At 41.4% G+C, this 11,168-nt stretch overlaps 1 pseudogene; it reads left to right on the top strand.

Moving 5' to 3' along the window:
* The first annotated feature begins 216 nt into the window (after positions 1-216).
* Positions 217-10,722, top strand: LOC115694291 (protein argonaute 2-like; annotated as a pseudogene).
* Positions 10,723-11,168: the final 446 nt, after the last annotated feature.

The following is an 11,168-nucleotide window of genomic DNA, read 5'->3' as shown; positions in this document are numbered from 1 at the left end:
GCCACGAATTTCGCGACGAATTTCGCAACGAATTTTGCCACGAATTTTGCGACGAATTTTTTTTTCCGTCGCAAAAATTTGCGGCGACCTAGTAGCGACGGAATTTTTTCCGTCGCTAAATTCATCGCAAAATCGATTTGTGACGGATTTTTGCGATTTTTTCGTCGCAAAAAACATGTTTTTTTGTAGTGCTTGAAACCATCATAAGGCAATACGATGTCGACATCAAGCCTGAGGAGCCCGCAAGGCACTGCTGCCTATGATGGCGAGAAGAACATCTTTAGTGCAATTCCGCTGGCTTGCAGGACGTACGAAGTTAAAATATTTTCTGAGGAAGACAGCGAGGACTCTTCATTCCAATACACGATCACCCTTGTGAATGAGCTCAAGCTCCATAAGTTGAAGGACTACTTGGCTAGGAACTTGTCATCGATCCCGTGCGACATATTGCACGGCATGGATATGGTGATGAAGGAGAACCCAAGGAGGCACATGATCTCGGTTGGCCAACACTTCTATCCTTTGGAGTATCATGAGGAAGATGATCTCAAGAGCGGTGTCACAGCATTCAGGGATTCCAACATAACTTGAAGTCGACCTCTCAGGGCCTCGCGTTGTCTGGTGATTATTCGGTAATGGCTTTCCAAAAGAGGATGTTGGTCGTCGATTTCCTTAAGAAGCACATACGTGGATTCAACATCGGCCAGCCAGTTTGCAAGGTACATGAGGGAAGTCAAGCGGGCGTTGAAGGGGGTGAAGGTCATCGTGACCAACCGCAAGACCAAAGTATATGGTGGTTGGGCTGACCAATGAGACCACATGCTCAATATTATTCAGCTGCGAGAAATTCAAGGGACGAAGGAGATAAACTTGGTGAAAAACCTCTGAGAGAAGTACAAAATCGAGCTCAAGTACAAGGACATTCCTTGCCTAGATTTCAGCAAGAACAAGAAGAAAAATTACGTGCCAATGGAAATCTACGTGTTGGTCGAGGGGCAGAGGTACCCGAAGGGGAATTAGGACAGAGACATCGCCTTCGTGCCGAAGAAACTCTCCTTGCCTTGCAATATGTTGTGCAGGATCGATGACAAGTTCCTAGCCAAGTAGTCCTTTAACTTACAGAGCTTGATCTTGTTCACTAGGGTGACGGTGCATCGGAATGAGGAGTCCTTACTATCTTCTCCAGAAAATATTTTCACTTCGTACGTCCAACAAGGTAGTGGGATTGTATTAAAGATGTTCTTCTCGCCATCGTAAACGGTCATGTATAAAGGAAATTGTATACAATTGTCAGAGAATAACTTCTCCTTGATTTGAGATAGAGCGGCTTTTGATAGACTCATGGGATGGCCGTGCCTCGCGGGCTTCTCGGGCTTGATGTCAACACGTAGTGCCTTATGATGGTTTTGGGATTGAAAGTGATGGGAAAGTTGTTGACAAGAAGCCTGATGTGCTGAGCAGCCAACGAGCCACCTTTATCAAGGCGTGATGGGGCAAATCTTATCCCCATTTCCTAGGGAAACTAGATTAAACTCTCTTTTATCAAGATGCCATGATGAGCATGTTTTCAAATGTGGCTAGATTGATTGAGCTACTACAGGATGTCAACAACCGTGATTGCAGAGTCGGGAGATGACATCCTTAATTCCTTCTTTGTGTCATGTCTAGAAGGGACGTTGGCCACCTGAAAAAAAAATGGCATAAATGATCGTCGTGGTGTGGAAGAGCCACCAAACTCGTCTTTGCTCGGAGAGAGACATCGACGGGGTCCTACAAAGAATGTACCACCAGGACTGTGGACCCAACAGTTGTGCATCCCTTTGAATTTGACTTCTACCTGTATAGCCGCTATGGCAGCCTCGGGACGAGCAAGCCAACCCATTACCATGTCCTCTGGGATGAACACAAGTTTAGCGATTGTATCACGGAGCGGCGATGGAGCATTCTCCCAGTTCAATGGCGTCTTCATTCTCCTCAATGGCATCCTTGTTGTTCTCATCGATTGCGATGCGGAATTTATTAGTGGTGCGTTTCTGGACCGATTGGACAAACAAAAGTTCAAACGGAAAGTGAAACGGTGATGCGATTAGATGTTTTTTTCCTATTATTTTAGTATTTTTTTATGAGTTAATTTTAAGGTCATTTTTGTAATTTTGCTATTTGATGCTTATTAACTTTCCTATTATGATTAGATTTCCTATTATGATTAGGTTTCCAATTCAGATTAGGTAACTTTCCTATTATGATTAGGTTTCCTATTGTAATTAGGTTTAACCCCTATAAAAGGGTGTTTAGGGTTTGTTTTGGAGATAACATTATTATCATCAATATTGAATTTCGAGATTTCTTTCTCTAAGCAAGGTTTTGCTTGAATTACTCGCTGAACGCTGCGTCAGGTGGTATCAAAGCCTATGACGACTGACGGTGGTCTTCGTGACGATGCTCAAGAGACTGGAGCCCCAACCCTTGGGGACGACGCGCTGCAACGTTTGGAGCAGCGCTTAATGGAGCGCTTGGATCAACGATTCAATCAAAGTCTTCGTCGTTTCGAAGAATGATTTGACGAGTTAATAGATCGGTTCGAAGGTCTCGGCGTTGATGTGAACCGGAATTGGCGGAACGACAGAAGGCCGGGTGCAGATCTTGTCCGCAGTGATCCTGTTGATAAGCCTGTTCCTGTCCGCAAGCAGAATAACCCTCTGTTTTCAGAGAGTTTGGAAGAAGAAGAAACTGAAAATTTTGATGAGGAACGTGCTGATTATGGTGGCAAAAATCGTCAGGGAGGACTTCAGAGAAGGCATGATAGGAGAGATGGACAACGCCGCTATGACGATCGTGAAGGTAACGACTTTAAATTGAAAGTCGATATCCCTTATTTTAATGGTAGTCTGGGTATAGAAGAATTTCTGGATTAGCTTGCTGATATAGATAGATTTTTCGATTATATGGAGACCCCTGGTGAGAAAAGGGTGCAATTAGTAGCCTGTAGATTAAAGGGGGGTGCGTCTGCATAGTGGGAGAGATTACAGAATAGGAGGGAATGAGAAGGGAAAGAGAGAGTTCGAACTTGGACTAGGATGAGGAGGCTGCTGAAGCAAGAATTCCTTCCACCCGACTATGAGCAGATTATGTTCCAGCAGTACCAACGTTGCCAGCAGGGCAATCGGACTTTGAATTAGTATACGGCCGAATTTATGAGATTGGTGGAGCGGAATAATTTATCAAAGACGGAGGGACAGCAGGTGGCCAGATATCTTGATGGTTTGAAACCCTTCATTCGAGATAAAATTGGAGTGCAGTTTCTGCGAAATTTAACTGAAGCCAAGAATATGGCGATGAAGGCAGAATTGATGCAGCAAGACAGGGGAAGAAGAGGTTACGAAAATTATTGAGGTAGCAGTTCGAGCAGTTCGGTAGAGAAGAGCAATTTCAATAATTGCTTTAACATAGGGCGAAATCAGGAAGATAAAGCGGTAGAAAAACGCCCTATGAACAAGCCGAGGGATAAGGGAACGCAAGCATCGAAAACTGCGAACCCTAACCCTTATTGTAAACCGGCTGCGATAAAGTGTTACAGGTGTAATCAGTCTGGGCACCGATCTAATGAATGCCCTCAGAGAAAGACCGTCAACGTAGCAGCGAGAGAAGAGGAGGAGGATGTATATTGCTGTGCGCCGGATGGTGAGGACGATGATTTTGAAGATGAAGAAGAGGAGCAAGTAAACTGTGTGGTGCGCAGAATGATGTTGGCCCCAAAACAGGAAGATGATTCGCAGCGCCATCAGTTATTCCGAACCAGGTGCACCATTCTGGGAAAGATATTTGCTGTGGTTATTGATAGTGAAAGTATGGAGAATATCATTGGGAAGGAGGCAGTGAAGAAGCTGGGGATACCCGTGGAGAAGCATCCTAATCCCTATACGTTAGGATAGATTAAATCTGGAGCGGAAAACATTCAGGTGACTGAACGATACAAAATTCCATTCTCCTTTGGAAAATATCATGATAAGCTGTATTGTAATGTAGTAGACATGGATGTATGTCATGTGTTATTTGGGAGGCCGTGGCAATTTGATGTAGATGCTCAGCATTCGGGAAGGAGCAATCAGTATAACCTCATGAAGGATGGAGTGAAGTATACGTTGCTGCCACTGAAGAACAAAGGAAAACAATCTGCTGAAAATAATTCCCTTACCCTTACGAGGAAATTTGAAGCTGAGGTTAATGAGACCCGACAGATTCACGTGCTGGTCGTGAAACAAGCAATTGAGACTGAGGCTGAATTACAAGTGGAGGAGCAGCCTGAAGCAGTCAGGCCTTTATTGAAGGAATTTAGTGAACTGATGCCTGAAGAGATTCCAGATGGGTTGTCGCCTATGCGTGATATTCAGCACCATATAGACTTAATTCTTGGTGCTAGTCTGTCAAATTTACCGCACTACAGGATGAGTCCAAAAAGGAGCGAGATTCTAAAAAAGAAGGTGGAAGAGTTGTTGCGAAAGGGACACATTCAGAATAGCATGAGTCCATGTGCTGTTCCGGCCTTGTTGACTCCTAAGAAAGATGGGAGTTGGCGGATGTGTGTAGATAGCAGGGCCATTAATAAAATAACCATGGGTTACAAGTTTCCAATTTCGAGATTGGATGACATGCTGAATAGGTTGCACGGTGTTAAGTGGTTCTCGAAGCTGGATTTGAAGAATGGATACCATTAGATTCGGATTCGACCCAGAGATGAGTGGAAGACAGCTTTCAAAACAAAGGAGGGGTTGTACGAATGGTTGATGATGCCTTTCGGACTTTTCAATGCTCCAAGTACTTTCATGAGGCTTATGAATCAGGTTCTGAAATCTTTTATTGGCAAATTTGTTGTAGTTTATTTTGATGATATCCTGATTTATAGTAAGACTGAGGAGGATCATCTGATGCATTTAAGGGAGGTATTGATAGCTTTACAGATTAATAAGCTGTATATTAATCTTAAGAAGTGCAGTTTTTTAACTAATAAGCTGTTATTCTTGGGATTTATTATTACTGCTGAAGGAATAAAGGTAGATGAGGCGAAGGTATGAGCAATCAGAGAGTGGCCGACTCCTAAAACAGTTTCTGACGTTAGGAGTTATCATGGGTTGGCTACTTTCTATCAGCGATTTATTAAGAATTTCAATACTATCGCAGCCCCGATCATTGAATGTATGAAGAAAGGCAAATTTCTATGAGAAGAGGAAGCAGAGAATAGTTTTGCTATTCTGAAGGAGAAGTTATGTACTGCACCTGTTCTTGCTTTACCTGATTTTGATAAACTGTTTGAAGTTAACTGTGATGCCAGTGGAGTGGGTATAGGAGCTATTTTATTTCAAGAGCGCATACCAGTTTGCTATTTTAGTGAGAAGCTCAGTGACGCAAGGCAGAAGTGGAGCACTTATGATAAAGAATTCTATTCTGTCATAAGGGCTTTGAAGACTTGAGAGCATTATCTGATTGAGAAATAATTCGTCTTTTATTCTGATCATGAAGCTTTGAAGTATTTGAATAGTCAGAAGAGAATTAGCAAAGATATGCATGCGGGATTGTGTCAATTTTTACAAAAATTTCCTTTTAGATTACAGCACAAGTAAGGTGTGCATAATGTCGTAGCAGATGCATTGAGTAGGAGAGCTGGCTTGTTGATTACGTTAAGCCAAGATATCTTGGGGTTCGAGCAACTGAAAGACTGTTATGCAGATGATGATGACTTTGGGCAAATTTGGGAGTCATGTGCTGCTGGTCAACCTGTGCAAGAATTTTATGTGCATGATGGCTATTTAATGCGTGGCAATTAGCTTTGCCTTCCTCGGACATCATTACGAGAGAAGATAATTCGTGATTTACATGATGGAGGATTAGCTGCACACCTGGGTCGTGATAAAACTATTACTGTAGTCCGGGAGCGATTTTACTGGCCCCAGTTGCGTAGAGATGTCAGTAGGTACGTACAAAAGTGTTATGTTTGCCAGACTGCTAAGGGTCAATCTAATAATACAGGTCTGTATATGCCTTTACCTGTTCCTAATAATATATGAGAAGATTTGTCCATGGATTTTGTGCTTGGTTTACCACGGACACAAAGAGGCATGGATTCTGTTTTCGTTGTGGTTGGCAGATTTTCCAAGATGGTGCACTTCAATCCTTGTAGGAAAACTTCTGATGCAGTAAGTGTGGCCAGATTATTCTTTAAGGAAGTGGTTTGTTTGCATGGTGTGCCCAAGTCTATTACCTCAGATAGGGATAGTAAATTTCTAGGGCATTTTTGGCGGACTTTATGGAAACTGTTTGATTCATCTTTGAATTTCAGTAGCACAGCTCACCCGCAGACTGATGGGCAAACAGAGGTGGTTAATAGAACTCTGGGAAACTTGATTCGAAGCATTTGTGGAGATAAGCCGAAGCAATGGGATGTTGCTTTATCACAAGCAGAGTTTGCTTATAATAATGCAGTTCATAGTTCTATTGGCAGGTCGCCTTTTTCTGTTGTTTATACAAAGGCGCCTCAGCATATTCTGGATTTGGTACAGTTGCCTAAGCAAGCGGATAAAAGTGTAGCGGCGGATCATATGGCTAAACAGATTGTGGAAGTGCATCATGAAGTCAAACAGAAGCTAGAGGAAGCTAATCAGAAGTATAAAGCTGCAGCAGGTAAGCACAGGCGAAAGCAGATATTTGCGGTAGGTGATCTAGTCATGGTTTTTCTTCGTAAAGAGCGATTACCAGTTGGATCTTACGGTAAATTACAGCTAAAGAAGTATGGACCTTACGCTGTCAGCAAGAAGATCAACGATAATGTTTATGTTATAGACCTTCCACATAGCATGGGCATATCCAACACTTTTAATGTTGCTGATTTGTCACCGTTTCATGAGTCCACAGAGCCGTTATATCCAGATCCTGATTTTAACTCGAGGACGAGTTTTTTTCAAGTGGAGGAGAATGATGCGGAATTTATTAGTGGTGCGTTTCTGGACCGATTGGACAAACAGAAGTCCAAACAGAAAGCGAAACGGTGATGCGATTAGATGTTTTTTTCTATTATTTTAGTATTTTTTTGTGAGTTAATTTTAAGGGTCGTTTTTGTAATTTTGCTATTTGATGCTTATTAACTTTACTATTATGATTAGATTTCCAATTCAGATTAGGTAACTTTCCTATTATGATTAGGTTTCCTATTGTAATTAGGTTTAACCCCTATAAAAGGGTGTTTAGGGTTTGTTTTGGAGATAACATTATTATCATCAATATTGAATTTCGAGATTTCTTTCTCTAAGCAAAGTTTTGCTTGAATTACTCGCTGAACGCTACGTCAGATTGGTTCGAATGAAGAGCGATTCTGCAAGCTGCATGTTGATGTAGAGAACATGATGTTCTTCATTTGAAGGTCATAGTCTCCGGTGTCTAGAAGAAGTCCCGAGGACATTCCATCTTCTCCATCTAAAAAAAAAGCATAGGAGACTTTCGGGATATTGCCATTACCTCTCTGCCAGAAAAGAAGTTCAAAGACAGTGAAAGCCTAGTGGAGCAATGTTAGCACGACTAAGCAATCGACAATGGCTCTGTCATGCTGACATTGCTCGATAGCTCCGTCGGCCTTTCGCCCGTTGAAAGAAGGCCAACCCTTAATGAACTTCTTTTATGGAGGAGAAGCAGTGGCAACTCCAGAAAGTCTCCTATACATTCTTCTACATGGAGAAGATAGAATGTCCTCAGGACCTCTAGACACGAGCCTAACACCTTCAAGTGAAGACAGAATGTCCTCAAGAATTCTAGCCAATTTATTTAAGATTCTTAGCGATTCATTGGGGAAGTTTATTTTCATAATCCTGGTAGGATTAATGCTCATCGTGTGCTTTGGAGGAATAGCGGATCTGGTCATTGTCTTTTTGCTTTGTTTTTTTCCTAGGTTATTTGTGCCCAAGTCACTTCGTGGTGATTAAAGGTTACAACGCGAGGCGTTCTTTTAAGGTCAAAATGGTATCTTTTGCAAGTGATATCCGGTTTGCAAAAAATTAAATGAGCAATTTTATCAATGTTTTACTGATAATGGGGGATGCCTTCTCAATGCTCGACCATTTTCTACCTTCTTCGTTTAATTGCCTATTATGCTGGTTTTCGTAATCTAGAGATTATTGTGTTACCCATTCAGTTTACTCTTTCTAGGATAGTCTTTCTAGGGGTGAGCATGATGGACCGCCCGAATCGGGACCGGATCGGACCGGAACGGCCGGTTTGGTCCGGTTCTCGAGAGTATCGGTCCGGTTTTCGGTTCCTAAAAGTGGAACCGGTTTCCGGGCGATCCGATTCCCGGTTCTAGGGTGGGAACCGACCGGACCGGACCGATAAATATATATTTACTTTTTAAATTTTTTGAAGAAAAAAAGAAAGCCTAATCTATTCCCTCTTGCCTTTACCAATTTTTTTAAGGATGGTTCCATTGGAACGTGATTGGTTCCATTTGAAAATAGAAAAATAAATACATTTATTTATTTAAAATAAAAAGCCTAATTTAAAAGTACGTGATCGGTTCCATTGGAATCGGACCGGACCATTGGTCCGGTCTGGTCCACGGTCCTAGGACTAACCGGTCCGGTCCTCGGTCCTAGAAAATGGGAACCGGTCCTCCCGGTCCGGTTCCCGGTTCTTGGGTGGGACCAAACCGGACCGGGAACTGCTCACCCCTAAGTCTTTCCGAACGAATCAAACTTGAAAAGTTCCGATGTCTAATATGCATTTTAAGAAAATACTATGAATGGAGCGTCCTTTGTTACTTATAATGTGGATGCCTTTATATACTCTAGCACTTTCTGACCTGTTCGTTTAAATCCCAACCTAGTAACTATTGTCTTACTAGTTAAAGGCTGGTGCATTGCATTATGGAATTTACTCATTCAAATTTGATTGAGGTAACACAATATAATCAAACCACATAAAACGCATAAACATTTTTGTATAAATTTATACCGGTTTGATATTAATCAACAAAGGAAAAGAATTTATCAGTAATATCAACGGTTACATTACTATTTGATCTTAAGTTTAAGGTTTTTTTTTTGGTAAGGTATCTTAAGTTTAAGGTTAATATCATGAAAATCCCAAATTGGTACACTTGTGACAAATTTATCCCAAATTAATTTTTTGACGATAAAAAAATCGTAAACAGGTACATCTATGATAAATTTATTCCAAACTAATTTTTCGACCCAACCCAAAACTAGTATATTTGTGATAAATTTACCCTCCGTTAAATTGGATTAACATCACAAAAATCACAAAATGGTACACTTGTGACAAACGAAGGGTAAAATCCCAAATTGGTATACTCGTCAATTGCCACGTGTCATCCAACTAAACAATTTGACGGTAAAATTTATCGGAAACCAAAGGAGGGTAAAATTGTCACATGTGTGCTAGTTTAAGGTTTTTGGTAGTCAAAAAATTAGTTAGGATAAATTTGTCATAAGTGTATTTTGTGATTTTTTGTGGTATTTGCCCTAAGTTTAATGCTTTTTATTTGAATGTTCATATTATATTAGTATTTATTGGATAAAGTATTGTACTTAACTTTCCACCGCACGATGTAAAAGATCTTCCATTTTTACGGATATCTTACCTTCTTTGTTGTGAATAGTATATATTTTCTATTTCCCTATGTACTTTCTCAATAATATGTTTTTAACTAGTTTATAATATGCGATAATCTCATTTTCTAATAATCATATAAGATATCATAGCATTTATTTTCAAATGCGAATATATGCGATTGTAGCGCTCACAAAATTCTTCTTTACGACTGGAAAAATGGTTTCTACTTAAAGTACTTGCACCTAATTGTTAGTTGTTAACTTGAACTTTTGTTCATTTTAGACATTGTACGGCGATTATATATGTATGAAGACTTCTTATAATTTTGTTTGCTAGGATTTCTAATGCATGTTCCAAATGCGAATGTTATATGATAATGTAAATGCCTACGCACATGGGTTTACTAACAACTAGAAAAAAAGTAGATACCGCAATAGACAGTTTGGATGATCGCTGTCAGCTTATTGTCCATAGCTGTCCCATCACTTTCAATCCCGAACCATCGTAAGGCACTACGATGTCGACATCAAGCCCGAGGCGTCCGCGAGGCACGGCCATCCCGTGAGGCTATCAAACTTTACTCTATCTCAAAATTCACGGTCCGAAAGATAATTGTGAACGGACTTAAGCTCCATAAGTTGAAGGACTACTTGGCTGAAACTTGTCATCGATCCCGCTGACATATTGTAAGGCATGGATCTAGTGACGAAGGAGAACCCTGCAAGGCACGACACTTATTTCCTCTCGAGTATCATGAGGAATATGACCTCAAGTGCAGTGTCTCGGCATTCGGGGGATTCCAACACAGCTTGAAGTTGACCTCCCAGGGCCTTCCGCTGTCTCTTGATTACTCGGTAATGGCCTTCCGAAAGAGTGTTGGTTGTCGATTTCGTTAAGGAGCACATACGTGAATTCATCATTGGCCAATTTGCAAGGTACACGAGGGAAGTCGAGCAGGCGTTGAAGGGGATGAAGGTCACCGTGACCCGCCGCAAGACCAAACAGAAGTATATCGTCGTTGGGCTGACCAATGAGACCACACACTCAATTATCTTTCGGACCATCTTTCACTATGAATTGACCGACATGCTGATCGCCATGTCATACTAAATCTTGCATCATCATCGCCATCCCCGCAAGTGGATCATCAGAGATTGGTGAGGCTAGCAATGGTCGAGTTTGGCAGCGGCGGGGGAGTTCGTGTCGTTGGCATCGGTGGACAATGGTGGCAGGGGCTAGGTGGCTGTACATGTGTGCACTCTAAAGAGTGAAAAGACTCACAAGAGAATCCACATTGATGCCATCATTTACGGTTAATAGCGTCATCATCCACGTCATCAAACGTCGTTGAATTTCTTTAACTGAAAGACAACATGGAGTTGATTGGACTCGAGTGAAGAAAAAAATTTATGAACCATATCGAACAACGAGGAAAAGTTTGGGGAACTCCGGATGATTATCCTGTAATTATATTAAAGGTGAAAGATGTGCTCCTATATTTATTAGGGGTGAGCAACCGCTCGGTTCAATGTTGGTCCACGTAGGGATCGGTTCGG

Source organism: Syzygium oleosum, unplaced genomic scaffold (genome assembly GCF_021117445.2).
Source record: "Syzygium oleosum isolate NSW1041296 unplaced genomic scaffold, Sole_v2.1 Sole_v2.39, whole genome shotgun sequence".
Classification (NCBI taxonomy): domain Eukaryota; kingdom Viridiplantae; phylum Streptophyta; class Magnoliopsida; order Myrtales; family Myrtaceae; genus Syzygium; species Syzygium oleosum.
Note: the sequence above shows the minus strand (reverse complement) of the source record. Positions and strands in the feature narration are given on the sequence as shown.